The sequence below is a fragment of the Aquarana catesbeiana genome, linkage group LG03 (genome assembly GCF_042186555.1).
Source record: "Aquarana catesbeiana isolate 2022-GZ linkage group LG03, ASM4218655v1, whole genome shotgun sequence".
NCBI lineage: Eukaryota > Metazoa > Chordata > Amphibia > Anura > Ranidae > Aquarana > Aquarana catesbeiana.
The window spans coordinates 524,161,076-524,183,693 of record NC_133326.1 but is presented as its reverse complement, the minus strand read 5'-3'; positions in this window follow the sequence as shown (position 1 = coordinate 524,183,693).

Sequence of the window (22,618 nt, the reverse complement as noted above, 5' to 3'; positions counted from 1 at the left end):
AGTGTGAATGGAATGCGGTGTGGGACGCCGCACAGGAAGGTCTAAAGAAAACATACTAAAATTCTGCCCACCTTTTGGTTCTAATGCACATGGAATGTATTTAGCTGATTTAAACTGAAGGTTTAATTAGGCTTTAAGGGGGCTCTTATCTTGTGTAATGGTAGATAAATATCTAATCTTTGTATTAAGATTTTAGACTTGAACTGCACTACTAAAAGGAATAGAATTAATGGAGAAATTGCTTAATAGAGAACCAAAATTAGCAGCCACCTTACCATGTAGCTCAATGGTATATTATGTTTCTGGAGAATCTGGGTCTTTGTCCCACATTTAGATGTACAGCTCACTGAATGGCTGCTGGGTCGTTGATCTGTGTAGTATAAAGTGCCTCATATGGGCTTTGTGATGGCAGAATACCATCATGATTGAAATTCAAAGGCCTGCAGATAAGTAAAGTTTGGGGTCCCTGCTCAGGAATGGCCAAGACTTGACGTTGCTATTTCTGTACCTTGTCATCTTTTATCAATTAAGTAATCGTTATTTTTTCATTCTAATGCCCTGTACACACTGTAGGATTTTCCAACAATAAACTTGTCTTGCATACACACGGTCACACAAATGTTGTTGGAAATTCCGAACGTCAAGAACATACAACACGTACGATGAGCAGAGAAAAATGAAGTTCAATAGCCAGTGCGGCTCTTCTGCTTGATTCTGAGCACGCGTGGAATTTTGTGCCTCGGAATTGTATACACACGATCGGAATTTCCGACAACAAAGTTTGTTGTCAGAAAATTTGACAACCAGCTCTCAAACATTTGTTGTCGGAAATTCCGACAGCAAATGTCCGATGGAGCCTACACACGGTCGGAATTCACATCAAGCTCACATCGAACATTTGTTGTTGGAAATTCCAATTGTGTGTACGCGGCATTATTGTGTGTTTGTGTACTTTATCATTCATCAAACTATATCAAGAGGCTTGGGCTACATACGTAATCAGTTTCCTTGAGGTCATTGAAATACATTTTTTGAAATGACAGTGCCAGACAATACAATTGAAGATCTAATCATTAATTGCCAGAATGTAAGATCAAGCTCAAGCACTACATTTTGTACTTCATACTGTAATGCCCTGTACACACGGTCGGACAATGATCGGACATTCCGACAACAAAATCCTAGGATTTTTTCTGACGGGTGTTGGCTCAAACTTGTTTTGCGTACACACGGTCGCACAAAGTTGGCGGAATTTCCGATCGCCAAGAACGCGGTGACGTACACCACGTACGACGACACTAGAAAAGGCCAGTTCAGAACCAAGCGCGGCACCCTTTGGGCTCCTTTTGCTAATCTCGTGTTAGTAAAAGTTTGGTGAGAGACGATTCGCGCTTTTTCAGACTTGTGGTTTTCAGATCATTTTCTACTGTTCAGTTTGTGCTTGTGGGTTTGTATCTCCTCTTCAGTGCGTGCAAGCAAGCTACGCGTGACTTTGTCATTGTGTTCTTGTTCGTTCGTTACTGTTTTTCAGGTCGCTCTTCACAGGCCTTGCTGTTCTTCAGTGCGTTCTGTTACTTCGTTCTGAGCAGCCGACCGTTTTCTAGCCATATTGCGTATACGTACTCCTCGTAGAGTTCGTGCTGTGCGGGGGCTTGGTGTTGGGGTCCTGACCTTGACACAAGTCCGGTCCATTAACAGGGTGAGGAGGAGTTCATGGACCAAGAATTGGTTGCTTCAGCGTGATCAGTTCTGTCATATGCCTTTGCTCCGTGAGATCCGTGAGAATAATCCTGATGATTTCAGGAACTTTCTCAAGATGACGGACCCCGTATTTCACCGTTTATTGGCTTTGCTGACCCCCTATATTAGCAGGCAGAATACCTGCATGAGGCAAGCCATTACTCCGGAGCAGAGGCTCGTCGACACCCTGCGGTACTTAGCGATGGGGAGAAGCCTGCGGGACCTCAAGTTCTTGACAGGCATCTCCCCCCAGGCTCTGGGGATCATTATCCCAGAGACCTGTTCTGCCATCATCCAGGTCCTGCAGAAGGAGTATATTAAGGTAAGATTTTTATCCTTTAATATCACATTTTATTGTATTTAATGTTTGCTAATATATTGTATATATTTCCTCATTCCCTAATTACCATGATTGTAATATGCTGTGAATGTTCCCTTTGTCCTCATGCATGCTGGATTTTTCTGTAATTATTTTTGTTGTCCTTCATACATATTTGCCTTCACTTACCTCCCCAACATGGTCTCCTGGGCCTATATTCACCTCATGTAGTAACTTAACAATGTATTTTGTCAGCTCCATAGTAGTGCTTTACCCCAAACACCACCTAAAATGTGTTGAAATGTGATTTGTGCGTTAAATTCAGGCAGAGTGCCAGAGGCTTTTTTTTGGGGGTCCCCAAATCATTTGGAACCCTCCCTCCCCCCAACTGCTAAGTCAGCTGATACCAATTCTCTATCCTAAATCATCTATCTGCTGACTTTGCCAAACCCATACACACTATACCCACCTCTTTTGTGGTCATATTTATGGATGAATTCCCCAAAGCATGTAGTGCAAGGGCCTGCCTGTATACTTTCAAATGGTACTGTTTAAAGTTTTTGTATACTATTATTATCTTGATAGGTAATAGCAGAATGTCCAAATGTGCTCAAATGTGTACAGTGTGTATTTATATCTTTGTATTATGACACTTCTTACCTGTCCAGTGGGCTGCCAATAGTGTAACTAAGGAGGGGCTGTTCAAAGTAATACACATTATTTATGTATTCATCTCTCAATGAAATGGGGAGGGTTACCTGTCCAAGAGCCCCCCCCCCCTATAATGTTAGAAATGGCCCATGAGAGGGGGGGGGGGAATCTGATAGGTGTACCTTATACTTTGGTCTTTAAAAATTCCCATAAATAAATGTTATCTTGATGTTGGCCAAGAATGTTTGTGTCTAATCTGCTTTCCATGTTTATGTGCAAAAAGACTATTTTTTTTTGTTTTCCTCCACAGTTTCCTTCCACGGCACAGGAATGGCAGACTGTGGCCTCCCACTTTGCCCAGCGGTGGGACTTTCCTAACTGCGGAGGGGCAATTGATGGGAAACACGTCCATATCATCCCACCACCCAAATCGGGGTCGTACTATTATAATTATAAGGGGTTCAACAGTATTGTGATGTTGGCGGTGGTGTCAGCTACTTATGAGTTCCTGTATGCGGACGTGGGGAAGAATGGCCGGATGTCCGATGGTGGAGTCATCGCCCAGACGGAGTTCTACAGGTGTCTCCAGAATGGCAGCTTGGACTTGCCACCTCCAGAAGACAATGTAGAAGGACTCCCATTCGTCTTCATTGCGGATGAAGCCTTTGTGCTGGGGGACCATCTTATGCGGCCATTCCCGATGAGGACCCTCACCCCAGACCAGAGGTTTTTTAATTACCGGCTGGCCCGAGCCAGAAGAGTGGTGGAGAACACGTTTGGAATCATGGCCAGCTGGTTCCGTCTATTTCTTACACCCATACATATGGCGGAGTATAAACTGAATTATATTATCCTGGCGTGCTGTGTTCTACACAACTTTTTACGGCAACATTCTGCCAACTATGCTGGCTCAGTTGGGCCTGAGGCCAGAATTCAAAATGAACCAACCCTGACGGCGCTTGAAAGTGGCCGTCCTGGCTTGCCCTCCCTGAGTGCCCGTGATGTACCTGGAATTTTTTCAATATGCCAGACATTGTGTGAAACCTTTATCAAATAAAAATAAAAAACATTAAGCAAATCTTTGGTGACATTTACTGCTTGTGTTTGTTTTAGCTGACCCTGACAGAAATGTGTTGAGTCCTGAAAATGGCGTGATTGTGTAACCTTATACAATATCAGACATGAGTATTTAGGAACTGTGTTTGATATTGCATTCAGATGGGGTGAAGTCACCCCCGGAAAAGCCAAATTTTGAAGATGCACACAAATAGCCGAATGTCAACATGTGCTAGCTGCCATCATGGGGGATCAAGGGACGTGTTTTGGGGGAGCAACCCCTTCCTCACAGCTACTTTATTATTGAGGAAGGGGTTGCATCCCCAAAACGCGTCCATTGATCTCCCGTGATGGCAGATAGCACATGTTGACACACTGTGTGCATCCTCAAAATTTGGCTTTTCTCCAATTAGACAAAAAATTTTAAAATTGTAGCACACCATAAAAGAAAGGGATTTGGAGGGGTTTTAAACTCTCCCCAAAACATCAATGATGTTCTTATTTTTTTGAAGAACATCATTGATGCTTTTCTTGATGTTTTCCAAGTCCCTATTACACCCCATGATCTCCCCAATCAGGATCTGTGCACTTTCCGAGGTGAAATGCCCTGGATCCACAACATCACGATCACCTAAAAAGATATAAACCAAAAAAAAACATGTATTATAAATATGCCGGCATCCATCTCTTACCTGAGCCTGTGGTCGCAGACACTCACCTGTTGTGGTGCCAATTTCTACCACGTCTTCCTCCTCCTGCTCTTCTTGTCCTTGGGGGATTTCCCCTTCTTCCAGAGGTGGGGGGTCTCTGGTCTCCTCGGATGAGGGGTGTCCTCCGAGTCTTGTCTCCCCTATGTAAAAAAAAAATGGTATACTTAGCACACAGATATTTGATGGCAGAACTATAAATATGAAACATTGCTTGGAAGTGGGGTACAATTGTCTATTTTGGCTGAGTTACAAGATGTCGAATATTTAGTGTCCTTTGTCAAGCTTCAATACTTTACCTGTTTTGTACAAGCTTCACAGATGGAGACACCCCTATAGTATACACTGGAGCACCTGTGTGGGCCCCCTAATAAAAAGGGTGTTCTTGTGTCCCACACTAGTGCTCCAGTGTCTAGATGTCTAAACAGCTGCTGAGTGTCCTCTCCTTACACAGAAAGTTGACATTTTAAACTGGATTAACAGTTAAGAAAAGCACATGGAGCAGCACGAACGTAATAAAGACAAAAAGAATAGGAACACAGCACAACTACTTACTTTTTTGCAGCACTCTCCGGATCTTTCTGTACTGCTCGTGTTCTCGTAATTTCAGGTCCGACCACTGCTTCCTGAGCTGATCTTACGGACATTGGGGTTGGGGTAAGGTCCATACTTTCCATAGTTCCATAGTCGGCCCTCTTCATTATGTCAACCATCTCCAACATCTCCCCAAAGGACATATTTGATGCCTTATATCGTCTCCTTCTGGATCGGGATGTTTCAGGCTCCGGGCTTTCCTCCTCCTCGTTGGTGTAAATATCAGACACCTGCTCTGACTCCGCCATGTGCTCTTCCCCACTGCGCCGAACGAGAAGGGGTGGGGAATAGACTAGAAAGAACGTCAGGGGCAGGCGGAGTTTCATGCATGCGCAGTGCCTATAAAGCGTAACATGCGTGCGTAGTACGTACGATCTGTGAGCGGAGGAAGAAGTAACGGAGGGGCCGATCGTGATAACGAAGGTAAGATTTAACATTGGGCCTATACTGCTTCTAGATTGAGGCCTGTATTTGCACAAGTTTAGAAGACTTTAGGCTGACATTAGGGTTTGTCTTGTGTTGTGTCTTGCAGTGAAAATGGATATCTTGAAAGATAAGGACTTTATGCCAATCTTCATTGATATGTTCAGGGAGCTGCCTTGTCTGTGGGAGATAAACCACCCTGAATATAAGAACCAAACAAAGAGGAAGGCAGCGCTGGATCAATTGCTGGAATTTGTGAAGACGGTGATCCCCACTGCAGACATCACCTATTTGAAGATCCTAATTGGTGGCCTGAGGAGCACTTATCTAAGGGAGCACAAGAAGGTCCAGGATTCCCAGAGATCAGGAGCTGCAGATGACATTTATCTTCCCAGGCTGTGGTACTATGACGGACTGCATTTTCTGGCAGGTCAGACTGAACCCAGGCCAGCACTCTCCACTCTTCCTTCCATGCTTCCTTCCCCCCCAGCTAAGGCTTCTGGTGCCCAACCTGGGCCTTCCAGGCAGCAACATGTGGAGGAGCCCAGCTTGAGCCAGGTATAGCATGCCTATAAATATTTCTGCTTGTCCAATCAATGATGTTAACTAGATGTTAGTTTGGAGTACTAATTTATGATCGTGATTGATGATGCAAAAACTAAAACCATGTCCCTTTTTCATACACAGGAAAGTCTCAGCCAGGAGGTGGCCGGGCCAAGCAGGCTGCCTGATATCCAGGTCACTCCCCTACACCTTCAAAGACAAAGTGGCAGGAAGATGAGTAACCTGGAGGAGGCTGCCATAGGCCTCTTTTGGAAGGCTACAGAGGCCCTGAGAAGCCCCCACAGTGTGGAGGAGGACTTTGCTGGCATAACTGCCTGCAAAATGCTGCAGATGGAGGGGGGCCAACGACTCCTGTGTGAGTCCTTAATTTTGGAAGCTCTCAATAAGGGGTTGAGGGGCCAAATAACATCTGCTACCCACATTTGTGACCTCACACATAGTCCTTCTCCTCCTCCAGGTCCTACTCCTCCTCCTCCTCCTCCAGGTCCTACTCCTCCTCCTGCCACATCTCCAACACCAGAGCCACAGCCAGGAAGGAAGCGTGGAAAGAAGACCAGAAAGTGATGACTCTGGGTCCAGTCTGGTCTGGCAAAAGATGCAGCCTCTTGTAGTAGCACAGCCTGGGAACACAGATGTTATCTGCTGCTTTCCGGATCTCTGGGACTTCTGGAGCAGACTGCACTCCCTTAGATATGGACTCCTCAGGCCACCAAATTTGATGTTAAATAATTGATGTCTACCCTTGGGGGTCCAAGGCTTCACCAATTTCTGATGTTTCTCCAGCGTTGCCTCCCTCTTTGTTTGGTTCTGAGCCCTTAATAAAGGATTTTTTGTTTCAATTATACTCGCCTATGTGTGTTTTCCTTCAAAAAGGACAGTTTGTTTGTGAGGATTCAGGTACATTTCAAAAATACAATGTGAAATTAAGGGACACCAACACCAAGCAACCTCCTTGAGATTAAATAATATAAGATATCAATGGTGTTGTGGTAACTTGACACACAAAACACACACAAAAATATTAGGGAGCAAAACTAACAAAAAAATAAAACAAAGATTAGCCTTGAAAAAAATACAAACCCCAAAAAAAACAAAAAACAGCCTTTAAAAAAAAAAAAAAAAAAAAGAAAACAACAAAAAAAATTTTTGTCAGATGTGAAAAATCAAAATATATTGAAGGAATCACGATAAATAATAAAGAAAGAAGTTTGTGTGAATATGAGGAGCAAAACTACTTCATTCTTCTCACATTATAAAGAAGAAGAGAGTGCGCTGTATTAAATCATTTTTTACATTGCAGCGTGACGAAAGTGCTGTATCCATTGCGAACGCTAATTTTACCAGACTGAGCTGTTCCGTCTCGAAATTTCTTCTGAGCATGCGTGGCACTTTGTGCGTCGGAACTGGCCACACACGGTCGGAATTGACGCGATCGGATTTTGTTGTCGGAAAATTTTATAGCCTGCTCTCAAACTTTGTGTGTCGGAAAATCCAATGGAAAATGTCCGATGGAGCCCACACACGGTCGGAATGTCCGACAACACGCTCCGATCGGACATTTTCCATCGGAATATCTGACCGTGTGTACAGGGCATTACAGAGTCAGATGAAGAGAACTTTCAGTTGCATGGCCAAATTCTGGAATGATCACTCTATGATGCAACAGACACATGATCAAATCTGTGGTGCATGGCCACTTTTATATAACATGTACATAGTAATAAAAATGTGTTACGCTGACATGATATTTATTAATGCGAATAAATAACCAATTAAAAAAAAGTCATAAAAAAACTATTACAAACTCAATAAAAAGTCCCAATTGTGACAAATAAGACAAATCCAACAAAGGCTGTGAAATGACGGTTATCCACTTTAGTAGAAGATAGGTGATAACAGTGGCTTGAAGGGAAAGTGTGGAATCCACCACCCAATAGTATCCATAAAGGCTTACCAAACAGTAATGACCTTCTTATGATAGGAAGGTCAGACAACAGCTTGGATTCTCCTAATATTGGGATAATGCCGCTCATCACCCAAGGTGCCTCTATCAGCTCTCGGTCATGGGATTATATTTAACCAAAGCACCAATAAAAACGTGAAATAAAGACCAGGAAAGCAGTTGTTTCTCTTCTCTTTCTCTGTAACAGCAGTAACTTTAGTGTGTGGGACCTGTGTGCATTTCTTCAGCCCAGAGTATACATACTGTATAATCTCATGATGACCAAGAGCTGATAGGGGCTTCTCAGGTGAGGAGCGGCATTATTCCAATATAGATCCATAAACGAAGGTATGTCCATCTGTACGGACTTGGAGCTGGAAAAAAAGTCTGCAGTAGTCTAAGTATGGCATTTACAATCCAATGATCAGCGGTACAATATATTGTGCACTCCAATATTGCACAATATTATCAATGCATCTATTTCCAGTGATGGGATTTCATGGCTGTGGTTTCCTATGGTTCTGGGAAAAAACAGGAAATTCCTTCCACAAGCATCCATGTGTAGTTGAAATAATCACTTTCTGAGGTGTTAAAAGTGTTTTAAGGGTTCATGCACACTGCTTTAAGAATTGCTCCTTCTACAGGAGTTTTGCGTTTTGCCTGTAGAAGCAGCTCAATGTTACCCTATGTGTCCATGCACATTAGGACGATTACAGGCATGTTTTAAGCACAGCATTTAGAGGCAGGAAAAAACTCTTCTAGTTTGCGTTTCTGATTGAAGCTTTCTGGCAGAAAAAAACGCTAAACTTTCCAAAACTCTCCTAAACTCTCCTTAACTGTGTACAAAAACGCTCTATATGAATGTCTTTTTCTGCCAGGGGAACTGTCATTTTTTTAATGCTCAGTGTGCACAGAGCCAAAAGGTGTCTTTATCGTATTTTGTGTTGCTGTTGGTGAGCGCTAATGCTGTCCTTTGATAGTACTTGATGTTCGTATTTGTAGTGTTTGTGCTAACCCCATGTTTTTCTGTAAGATTACGCCTATGCAGAAGTGAAGACATGGTGGTGTGTACATTCCTGGTCCTGTCTAATAAGGAAGTGACTGTATATTAAAGTGTTTGTGACCTCAACATTCCATATTCCTGATATGTGTGTGTTTGTTGTATCAAGTGCTTAAGTACTTGCATTAAAAAGTAGCCTGTTTTTTTTTAATTGCTACCTTTGTGTGAAATACCTGGTGATCCTGTCAATCTCGATGTTTTCATATTGCAAACTGACCATGCTAAGCATTAGAGCACAGTGGCGGCTGGTGGTTCTTTTTTTGGGGGGCAGCAAACAACCACCAACCCCCCCCCGCGTGGCGGCATGAATCTATCTATTAATCATATAGGGGGTGACGTGGATAGAGGTGGTGGTGCCCATGCACCCTTAATGGACAGGCCGCCCCTGTTAGAGCACATCCTTCTTAGCGTGGTCAGTTTTCAGGCTGTGCTGGGAGCACAGCCTGCCTGTCTTCCAGTGGTTAGACTTGTACTGATAAGCCCCCCTGCACAGCACTTCACTGTGAAAATCACTGTATTGATTGTTCTCCGCCCCCACGCTGACACCCTTGCAGTCTCCACCCCCACCTCTACGCCCCTTATGTAGCTAAAATACACCGTCTGATTGCTGCATATGTGTACACCAGCATTTGTGCTGTAATTGTACTCTCTGACACTGACAGCGAAGAGACTTGTACTAATGATTTGGAGCTGACAGCTCTAAATGATGTGATTGCTATGATAGGCTGTTTACTCTTTCTCTTACATCTTTTTCTTCTAGCCAGAGGAGAGAAATGTTAAAAAAAAAAGGCATGTGTTAAAAAAAAAAAAAAAAGATAAAATAAAATAGGCTTGATCTAGGTTAGGGTCAAATCATTTTAAATTTAAATTGTATCAAATCCTTTTAAATTTAAATTGTTTTTTTTTTTTTTTTTTTGCTCCCACCGCCAAAAAAAAACACATTTTCCTACTGACATTTTGTGGAGATCCCACATATGGGATATTGTTTTAATCCCTACTCATAATAAGGCTAATAAACAATAGTTTGTAACGTATTTGCCGGCGTATAAGGGGACTGGGCGTATAAGACGACCTCCTATTTTTCAAGTGAAAACATATAAGACTAACCCCCTTCCAAGGCAACACCATTTTAAAAAAACATGGATTCCAGCACATATTCACCACCGACCTAAATGTAGACTCACGGGCATACTTTACATCCGCCACAATAATCATCACTATTCCAACATTAAAGTCTTTAGTTGACTGGCCACAATGCACGGGGGAATTATTAAATGAGAGCCCCCAATACTATGAGCCCTCGGATTTATCTTCTTATTTACAGTCGGGGGACTCACCGGCATTGCCCTAGCCAATTCCTCATTCGACACTGTTCTCCATGACACCTACTACGTAGTTGCCCACTTCCACTATGTCATCCATTTACACTGGATGTGCATTAATACTGTATGTAGCTTCGGCTACATAGAGTATATACTGCTGAGCCAATCCTGGTGAGCAATGTATTCTATTAATGAATGCAAAGCCTGCTCGGATTGGCAAAGGCTGTAACATCATCAGCCCGTACCTCTCTGACTCTTAAAGCCAATCCGAGCAGGCTAGTGTATCTTAGCCTACTTGGGTTGGTAGAGGTTGTTACTCCAATCCGAGCAGGCTCTGTATTCATCAATAGAATACATTGCTCACCGGGATTGGCTCATTGGTGTATACTGTATGTAGCCGAAGCTACATACAGTATTACCGCACATCCAGTGGGCATCCGGCAGGATGACATTCAGCGGGCGGCATTTTATCCCCGGCGTATAAGACGACCCCCGAATTTGGGCATTTTTTTAAGTGTAAAAGGTCGTTTTATACACTGAAAAATACAGTATTTCAATTGTTCTTTTTTTTTTTTTGTACTACCTAAACATACTGACACTAAATAAAATGTTTTTTTTTTTTTTTACACTTGTGGCACAATTTTTTTGTCATAAGTAAAATAATCAGGAGATATCCTTTAACATTTGTCACTTAATGAAAGCCTTTTTTATCCTGAACAAGGTATTATATTTATAAAGGCTTTATTAGAGATGGGAAAACTTGGGGGAAAAATGGCAACATTGGGAATATTTTTTTTTTTCGTGTCTTTTCAAAGCTGTTTTGGGTTTTTTTTTTCTGAAAAATTGGAAAAAACTTGTGGAATATGTTCTTTTACAGTGCTAAATAACATATCTATGACATGGTATTGAAACTATATAAAATGAAGACCTTAATGAAAGATTTCTGAGACTTTATGTAAGTTTTATATTTGTTATGTTTAAGTCCTAAGTTCTCTCAGCTGAAGACAAGCAAATTCCAGAATACAGTTCAAATAACACTGTACTTCTCAAAGCAGTTCTCAAACAAGAGACATCTTCATTTCTGCCACTAGGGGGCACTGCAGGGGAAAGGCTCCAGTTTTGTTTGCTTGTGGGCTCCATCTTGTGTCTCCTACAGGTTGGATATAGTTGATGGAGTAAATTTGTCTGGCAAATTACTTTATCTGTATAACCTTTATATAATTCTTATTATTAATTATTAATTATAATTAATCTTATTCTTATACTCACTATACCACTCAGCAAATAGCTTGGGGTGTCTACTTTCCAAAATGGGGTCATTTGGGGGGGGTTTTGTGCCATCTGGGCATTCCATGGCCTCCGAAACTGTGATAGGCAGTGAAGAGTGAAATCAAAAATTTACGCCCTTAGAAAGCCTGAAGGCGGTGCTTGGTTTTCAGGGTCCCATACGCGGCTAGGCTCCCAAAAAGTCCCACACATGTGGTATCCCCATACTCAGGAGAAGCAACAGAATGTATTTTGGGGTGTAATTTCACATATTCCCATGGCATGTTTGAGCAATATATCATTTAGTGACAACTTTGTGCAAAGAAAAAAAAAATGTGTCTCTTTCCCGCAACTTGTGTCACAATATAAAATATTCCATGGACTCGACATGCCTCTCAGCAAATAGCTTGGGGTGTCTACTTTCCAAAATGGGGTCATTTGGGGGGGTTTGAACTGTCCTGGCATTTTATGCACAACATTTAGAAGCTTATGTCACACATCACCCACTCTTCTAACCACTTGAAGACAAAGCCCTTTCTGACACTTTTTGATTACATGAAAAAATTATTTTTTTTTGCAAGAAAATTACTTTGAACCCCCAAACATTATATATTTTTTTAAAGCAAATGCCCTACAGATTAAAATGGTGGGTGTTTCATTTTTTTTTCACACAGTATTTGCGCAGCGATTTTTCAAACGCATTTTTTGGGGAAAAAACACACTTTTTTAAATTTTAATGCACTAAAACACACTATATTGCCCAAATGTTTGATGAAATAAAAAAGATGATCTTAGGCCGAGTACATGGATACCAAACATGACATGCTTTAAAATTGCGCACAAACGTGCAGTGGCAACAAAATAACTACATTTTTAAAAGCCTTTAAAAGCCTTTACAGGTTACCACTTTAGATTTACAGAGGAGGTCTACTGCTAAAATTACTGCCCTCGATCTGCATGGTGCAATTGCTGTTTACATTTGACGCCAGACCGACGCTTGTGTTCGCCTTAGCGCGAGAGCAGGGGGGACAGGGGTGCTTTTTTTTTTTTTTTTTTTTTCTTTTTTTCTTTATTATTTTTTTGCTTTTTTATCTTATTTTTAAACTGTTCCTTTCATTTTTTTTTTTTAAATCATTTTTATTGTTATCTCAGGGAATGTAAATATCCCCTATGATAGCAATAGGTAGTGACAGGTACTCTTTTTTGAAAAAATTGGGGTCTATTAGACCCTAGATTTCTCCTCTGCCCTCAAAGCATCTGACCACACCAAGATCGGTGTGATAAAATGCTTTCCCAATTTCCCAATGGCGCTATTTACATCCGGCGAAATCTAAGTCATAAAATGCTCGTAGCTTCCGGTTTCTTAGGCCATAGAGATGTTTGGATCCACTCTGGTCTCTGATCAGCTCTATGGTCAGCTGGCTGAATCACCGGCTGCATTCTCAGGTTCCCTGTTGAGACAGGAAAGCCAGAGAAAAACACGGAAGACGGTGGGGGGGGCATTCTCTCCCACTGCTTGTAAAAGCAGTCTAGAGGCTAATTAGCCGCTAGGATTGCTTTTACATGAAAGCCGACCGCTGGCTGAAAAGAATGATACCAAGATGATACCTAAACCTGCAGGCATCATTCTGGTATAACCACTCAAAGTCGTGAATGGCGTACCTGAAGACAAAAAATGGTTAACAATAAAGCACAGTAAATGGTAAAGTATAAAAATTGCATACCTGAAAAGCAAACATGATAAAACATAATAACAATAAAACATTGCAGAATAGAATACAGTAAAAAAGAGCAGAACAATAGAGAGAATAGAGAGAGAGAGAACAATAAAACAACAACTATTTTTTTTTATTTTATATTTTTGTTTGTGTTTTTTTTTTTTTTTTACACTTTTTTTGTAACTGTAACTTTTATAACTGTAACCGGTTCCAGGTTCGGGTCTCTCAAAATGTGATGGCATCTTGGGAGACCCTGTGAAAGTGTGTCCTAGTCTGTGGAATGCTGTACCTTACGCTAATACGCAACTAGTGAATGGTAGCGTTCAAAACATTCACCAATGCAAAGACCAGGATTGTCAGGACAGGAGGGACAATAATAGCGGGTGTCACGCCTATATCCGCACTTGCTGCAGACACATCTTTTTTGGGGGGGTTCTCTGGGTAGGGGTACTCGGGAGGACATAAAGAAAATGCCTCTCATGCAGCCGACTGCATTTGGTTGGGGATGTGAATGGGGGAAGTACGGGCGCTGCAGAAGCGGTGGGTTCCCAATTAGGATTGGCGAATGCAGCAGGAAGGGCACTATGGGCACGACGGGCCTGTGTTTGTCTTTTTGGTGGCAGCGGGACACTACTTGTGTTTGCCACCTCACCAGCTTGAACTGCACTTATGGGACTCGCCACGTCACCAAGTGTTACTGCAGTGCGGGTTTGACTACGACCGGGGTGTACTAGGCCACTGGTGCTTGCCAGTTCAATAAAAAGCTACCAAAATAAATGTTAGCGATCGCAGGGATCAGTCCTGACTCTGTGAACGCTGCAGTTATGCGTTTAGTGTTTTGTAAGTGATAGTGATCGATCGATACTGCACTTGGGTGGGCTTGGCAGGGCTGGGCCGAGGGGCAAAACGCAGGTGCTAGCAGGTATCTGGGCTGATCCCGCTAACACTGCGTTTTTGGGAACCCTAAACTGCTGGGGACGCTAGTATAGATCTGATCGGATCAGATATTGATCCGTTCAGATACTATACCACTAAGGGAGGCGTACGGTGCGTGGGTGTTAGCGGTACTGGCGCTAACCTGACGCTGCTTGGGGCTGGTGCTTGCCAGTTCACCAAAATGCTACCAAAAAAAATGTTAGTGATTGCAGGGATCAGGCCTGACTCTGCGAACGCTGCAGTTATGTGTTTAGTGTTTTGTAAGTGACAGTGATCGATCGATACTGCACTTGGGTGGGCTGGGCTGGGCCGGGCGGAGGGGCAAAACGCAGGTGCTAGCAGGTATCTGGGCTGATCCCGCTAACACTGCGTTTTTGGGAACCCTAAACTGCTGGGGACGCTAGTATAGATCTGATCGGATCAGATATTGATCCGTTCAGATACTATACCACTAAGGGAGGCGTATGCTGCGTGCGTGGGTGTTAGCGGTACTGGCGCTAATCTGACGCTGCCTGGGGCGACGCATATCACCGCCGGGCGATCAGGGGGCTAAACCTTTACTCGGTAATAAACGGCGGGTGCCCTGACACTATAAAAAATAAACTAACTAACCAGCGTCACCGTAACGGTTATACGGTGATCAGTGGTGAAAGGGTTAACTAGGGGGCAATCAAGGGGTTAAAACCTTTATTAGATAGTATATGGGGGTCCCTGTCGCTATAAAACGCTGACGGCGAACCTAAATATTTACCTCCCTAACTAGCGTCACCAGCGACACTAATACAGCGATCAGAAAAATGATCGCTTAGTGACACTGGAGACAGGGGGTGATCAAGGGGTTAAAACTTTATTAGGGGGGGTTAGGGGGGTATCCTAGACCTAAAGGGGGCTAACCCTAACTGACCTAACATAGTAACTGTCACAAACTGACACCATGCAGTAATCAGAAAAAAAAAAAAAACCTGCTTGGTGTCAGTGTGACAGGGAGGGGGGAGGGGTGATTGGGGGGGATCGGGGGTGTGTTGTGTGCCTGGCATGTTCTACTGTGTGTGTGTGTTGTGCACTCACATTACAGTCTTCTCTCCTCGGTGCTGGAACGGAAAATACCGAGCCGAGGAGAGATGACATAATTTCCTCTGCCTCTGTGTACAATACAGAGGCAGGGAAATGATCCCATTGGCTGGGAGTGATCGCGAGGGGGGGGCCACGAATGGATGGCCTCCCCCTCACCATCGATCGCCGGGGAGGATTTGCCGACCGCTGCAGGCACCGGGGGGGGGGGTCCGATCAGACCCCCCACCCGCGGGCAGGCAAGGACGTACCTGTAAGCCCTTTTGTCTGCCCGTGCCGCTCTGAGGACGTATATGTTCGTGCGGCGGTCGGCAACTGGTTAAAAATAGTTTAATTTATATATTGAATAAGCTGCACTTTTATTTCAATCATAATACTTTTATATACACTGTATTTCACATTCTGAGTGTAACTAAGGACTTTCAATTTGTAAAACTTCTCCACAAATCTCTATGTGCCTGCTCCTAATCTCCATGCGGGGCGCCAGACGCCTAGAATTTTACAAGATTTTTTTTTTTTAAGCACACGATTAGAGCTGGAGGCTTTAATTGGCTTCAAAAAGGTTGGGCTCGGGGCACAGAGTACTGTGTCCCGAGCCCACCTACTTCTGATACTATCAAATCAACATTCGCTATTCTCTTCCTGCTTCTCCTCTTGGCCAATCAGGACAGGAAGCGGGTCTTAAAACCGGATTGGCCAGGAGGAGAAGCGACCGGATTGGGGGATTGGGGAAGCAGCCGAAGTCGCCCGTGACCAAGATGGGGTAAATGCGGGGCTGGCGGGCTGGTGAGCGGGGCCTGGCGAGCGGGCGAGGCTGGCGAGCAGGCAGGGAAGTGGGGGGTTTGTTTGCCGCCCCCCCCAAAAAAAATGGAGCGCCAGCCGCCACTGTACTCCACACTGAATTTGTTTAAATTTTTTCAAAAATTTCAATTTTTTTCGGGAAAAAAAAGGGAAAAATGTTTTTTTCCCTTGGCTTCAAAATTTCGGGAAATTTTTCATCTCTAGGCTTGATCACACCACAACATAGGTTGAAACATGCTTTATGACGCATATTGTGGTAATGCATTGTAATTGTGTGTTGTGGTGCGTTGCCATTTATTAAATGAACCCCATCACACATATGCAATGCACCACAGTGCACCTATAGTATACTACAACGCATAGGTGCTAATGCTCTGTGTATTGCGGTGTGCTGCATTTAAAAAAATATAGCAGGACTCCAGGTATGACCTTAATTGCATACTTACATCATAGTTACCACTACTTCAATGATCTCCACGCTCTTTTGGGTGTTCTCTGGATGAGGTGGAGATTGTGTTGTCTACCTTGTCCAACCACAGAACACCTTGTATTAATGGAAGAAAATATACAAGGTGATGTTTGAATGGTAGCAGGGGCGAATGAGCGACCGTCCCCCCATGGTCACTGGACAGATGGTAAGGACCTTGGCACAGGACCTGGAAAATATGGGGGCTATTGGTGTAGTAGCAACATCTACTACAGCGATTGTCAGTTCCCACAACAGTTCATCAGGTATGAGATTTGCATACTTATGTTGTGCCAAGATGGATCAACGTAAATATTCAATAAAGATCATAGCTAAGGTTCAGCTTTAACCCTTTCACTGCCAGGTCTGTACATCATATGGACCAGACAGCGGGGATTTTACACACATTCCCAGTGGCTAAGCCACTGGATTGTGCGTAAATCTGACTCCTGCCAGTCAGATGGAAGCATTCGGGTGGCCGTGCTGCTGCCCGATTGCTTCCCTCTATGGGCCCAAGACCGCCAGATAGAGGAGAGGGAGCAGAGCGTATGCAACCCGCTCTACTCCCCTCCTTGTTGTTGACCCGGAAAGCAACGTGTTTGACCTAATTTCTGGGTCTGCCTCTTGGTGTCCCTGGCCAGCATGCCCGGAAATGAATATAATGCAGTGCGATCTGCATTGCATTACATTCAGTGGCGCACAGAGGAGACATCCGGGATCTTTTAGACCTGGATGTCTCATTAAAGAGACTCTGTAACCAAAAAATCATCACATCACACACAAAAAAAAAGTAAATCTTTTTTTTAATTGTAAAAAATGAAAGTTACACCCAAGCACATAAGATCCCCTCCAAAAAAATGTTTTGAGGCCCCGCCACCTCCATGTATAAACAAGTATGAACATAAATGCATGAGTCGGGGGCACCTACAATTGAAAATGACGATTGTGATGCACATGTTATATATCGCCATGCACGCCAGAGTGGGAGCAATACTTCTAGCACCAAACCTCCTCCGTAATGCTAAACTAAAGTGTTGCCTATGGAAAATATATTTCTAAGGACTACATATCCCCTGGTACCTTGCTGCCTGCAAGCAGAGATTCCTGTATTTACCTTGCCCCCTAGAACTCCAGGCTCTGTGAAATGTGTGACACAGCAGCGCCTACCCACAGGACATAGTGGGTAGGCGCTGCTACCCACCTTGGTAACGTCCGAATATTCCCCCTGCCTGGTAGGACACAAGACTGGTGACTTTGTGATCAGTTCTTTGAATGCCCGGTTCTGTGCCGCCATGCATGTCCAGGAGGTGGGTGGTCCAGACCACACCCCGATTTCCACATGTACCCCATTCCAATTGCAGCACCTGGACACTCTCCAACAACAACCGCTCCGCTAAACGACTGCCTTCTGCCACGTCAGGTTTACTAGACTCTTTGTGCAACCCTGCAGACAGTCTCTCTTCAGCTTCCCCTGGAGCATCCTCCCAGTCCCACTTGGTCTGAAGGGAAGGGTAAGTCTCAGTTCTCCCCATCTTCCTCTAGGAACTCGTACTCAGATCTGAACTTTGGGGATCCCAGGTCTGTTTCCCCCCACTGTCACTCCCCGCTGGCTCCCCTGTGGATTTGTCACACTCCGTCTCCTTAAAGGTGGTAGTGACCACATGTTTACACTAAAAATTCTGAATGAACCTTCTGCACGGTGCTTTACACCCTTTCCAGCAAACTTTGACCAAAAACAGGGACTTTAATTGACATACATTGCCATACATGTTTAAGTTAGCCAACTGCTTCAAAGTAATCTCTCTCTGGCCAGTCCCTACTGGGTATTTTGTAAGTAGTTGCATTGGTCCAATTAGGAACAATGTAACTATGTAATGTATAGACCATAACTGGCTGACACTGCTACTTCAATGATCTCCACTTGCTTCCGGATCCTACACTGAGCAGTTGCACCTCTGCTTGCTGAACACTGGAGTTCGGCCGCTCAGGACAGGCGCTATGCATAGAATGCTTTACATTGTCTGAATGAATGCAAAGCAGTCTCTGATTGGATGAGGTGGAAAGCAACACCTCACCGCCCTGCCCCTGTACGTTGTCTAATCAGAGAACACTGCCTCCAGTAAGAAAATACAAAGCATTTTCACAACACTGCCCATGCTGAGTTGCTGACCTCCAGTGTTCACAATGCAGCAGGGGAGTCACTAAGCACAGGACCCAGAAACTAGTGGAGATCACTGGAGTAGCGGTACCTACTTTACAGCTTCCAGGGGCATTGACCAATTATGGTATATACATATTTTTAACGGTGCAAGCTGGACCAACGTACCTATATATAAAATATCCATACCTGGAATTTTTCTTTAGGAACTATCAGGTTCTACAACCCCCTCCCCAACAGACACACAAAGTACATGAAAGCTGTACTATGTGTTTCTTGGACAGCTTTTATTGTGCGGGCACAAGGAACAGAGCTGACAGCCACTCTTCATCAGGCCCTTGGACAACTGAATGGGGTAAGGGGTGGTTAAAACAATGTAAATTAGTCCAAACCACCATGCTAAAACAGCCAGTTTTTCATTAACATTATTGTAATCAAAATGTGTTCTTCAATATAGGAGGATAGTTTATAACCCATACAAAATACAAATTTAAATCGATTAGATTTATGTTTCTGGCACAAATATTTTTTTTAATGCAGCACTACAAAAATGAACAGCAGAGCATTTATAAGGTTTACATAGGAATAGAAAAAAATGAAATCACAAAATAAAAAAAATCTAAGGGAAGGATGGGTTAATAAAGCATTAGGGCCAACTGTTCTAAATTTTTTTTAAAGAAAAAACTAAAAAAACTAGGGCTCTGACAGATTGGAAAGGTGGTAAGAAAACATAGATGGGCAAGTATACCTTGCGTTGGTGATGGACTATGAAGAGGCACTATCACTTTGCCCTAAATTGACAAAGTGACACTTTCTCTTTATTTACTTTATCCCTTCACCAATATGATAGGCAACTAAGGCTCAAGCACTGCATCCTGAAAGTAAGAAAAGAAGAACACATACTCCCCAATACCCATAACAGTACGTAGCGGCAAAAAACAGAGTGGTGGGAAGTGTACCAAAGGTGAGTATTAATAGGTAGGGGGCAAGTGGGGTTTACCCTGAATGGGAATAGTGACAGATTCTGTTTTAAAGACAATTTCATCTTAAGCCTTGCCCCTAGTGAAGCCACATATGTCGTTAGCTTCTAGGTAATTTCCCTAAGCACCTTTAATGTGAGCATCCTCACACCACCCAAACTCAGATGTTTGGAAGGGGATAAAGAAATGGTGGCTAGGATATAAAGAACAAACAGTCTGCATAAAATGCTTAAAACAGCCATAGTAATTATTTCTTGGAAATGTTATTTTTCCAAAAGTTTGTTTCAATATACAAAAAAATTCAAATAATAATAGTCTAGTCTAGTGGATGCAAATATTTGGTATCATCTGACAGATGCAAGAATCACACAGCATATCCCCCTTCGGAAAAACAGAATGAAGAAGAGGGTAGCTGTTCTCTCTCGAGACTCTTTGAAGGAATGAAAATATTTTATTCAAACGCAAATTTTAACTTGTAAAGGGATAAAAGAAGTGATTTGAGCTAATCGCCGATTCTATTAGTTCACATAAAAGGCTGTGAAATTTCATAGGACACGATTATGCAAAAAACAAAGAGACATCTTACTGTGATGAAGTGAAAATATTTGGAGATTTTGTCTTCTATAAAATATGTTCCAACTGGGAACAGGGGAATTCCTCCCAATATAAACTTACTGCAAGATCACTTGCAGAGCTTGGGGATGAGAAGTAATATTAAGAGTATCAGTTTTTGACTACTTCTTATAGAGGCTTTCCTCATTTCTGTCTAATTTTTGGTTGGGACCTTCATTGTGGTAATACAAATAGGTCATTGCCTCCCATCGCTCCTTTCCCATGGTCCTATGTTCCTTTCCCATAGGGACTTACGTGTAGGGCTCTCATCCAGCCAGAAAGTTTGGGAGTGTCTACACTACACTCAGTAGCTAGGCTTCCTTTTACAGCAATATTAAAACCTTATTGCTTTATATTATTTATGCTGTGATAGATACTTACAGATATATGGCTCCTTCTTTTATTAAACTGATCCTTTCCCTTACAAAATCTATGCCCCTTCAGCACCTCCTCCCTTTTCAGTTTCAGGGTGGCTCCTTTCCCTTGCCGGGACCTATAGAGCCACCCTTACCCATGTGTTACCCTAGAAGTTTGGGGAAGCAGCACTTTATAACCTGAAACCAACGGTGGTGTGCAGCTAGAAATATAAGTGTGCTCATACATTTCATTAACTGAACACTGGAAAATAGGGAAATTGTTGCCAAAAATAATTTTAAAAAATGTTAGCATTTAATACTACTTTTAAGTTCATTCTGCTGGGTGTCTTTGCACTGCAGACTCCTCTCTTAGCATCCACAAACCCAAATCAGTGTCTCCTTTAAAGACTCAGATCCCCTGTACACCCATAGAGGTGAGGCAGAACACAGCATGCATTAGCACAAGAATTCATTGGTCCGGATCCCTTTTTAAGGGCCATTCATGACGACCTCAAGTTGCTAGTCAGAGTTTGTTGGCTTGTGCGTCTTGTCGGTGTGCACCTGTCCTTCACAGCTTAAATACTAAAACCAGTAATAAATGCAGAGGCAAATATTTAATACAATAAAGAGTTACATAGTTATTCTGGTTGATCTTACAATCCCCTCTTTGAGACATAATTAAATGGCTAATTTTCCCTTTGTTGCAATATAGGTAGCTTCCTTATTGTAATACCTATTGGGGTAAGCTTTATTAGCCAAAGAAGAGTCTGGGATGCGGGTGGTCCTAGCAATCAGGCACATAACAAGCTTATACATCAAGTACAAAAATAAAATGAACAATATAATAAGTATCAACATTATGGCTATATCTTTTAACCATGAGAACATTCCTCCAAATACAAAATTCCTATTACCGAAAGGACTCCATGTTTTAGCAATGTCCCTAGCTTCCTGTTGCAGCGTGCCTACTTCTTTTCGGTGTTGTGCAATAATATCATAATAATCGGGTATTTCAACAGATGTGTTTTGTATCCATGTGCAACATTCATAATCCTCTGTAACCTCACATAACCCAGTAAGAGCAGCATTCATGCTTTCAATAGCTAGGTCATGGAACTCAGGTTGTTTCTTTTAGAGTAATTATTTAATCTCTTCATTGTGTCTATTCCCCATCCAGACCATGGGGGGAACCAAGCCCGTGCCATATCTTTTTCAAAAAATAACTCCCTTGTATTGCAGTGTTTAAGGGGGTACCTAGGATGCATACTAGCTTCAAGGAGGTGTCCTCCCCTGCTATCTCCTATTATGCCCATGATGGGGTCTAGGGATGCAAGATATCACCATCCTTGGGGTCCAGTGGGCATCCAAGGGTGACAGATTTTCCCACAGCAGATATAAATACTGTTTCCTAGAGCTAATGGTCGTTTGTTGAATACTGTCATCATTTCATCAGAGAGACTGGAAAAAGTTAAACTAGACAATAATTTTCCTACTGTGGAAGTGGAACTGGAGCTAAGAAAGTTTATTAGAGTGGTGTTTAGGGCAGGTTCTGAAGTGTGAAAGAAAGGGCTCTCAATTGAAGTCATTAAAAAGTTGATTTTAGCTTGTTGGCACACTTCAGCTCCCATTGTGGAGTTTCCCAACTTAAAACACCAGTCTGGGGAATGACTTCTACCAATAATTTGGAAAGTAAGGGTATTATTTGAAAGAGTTCTTGTATAATTTGTAAGGATGACAGGAGGTGTGCCATTAAGGAGGGGGATGAAGTTTAGATCTACTGCCATTAGGGGAATTATAGCAGTGCTAGGATGGAGTTTACTACATATCCAGCATTTTTCATATCCAGACTTCAGGGCATAGCTATATTTAAATTTTA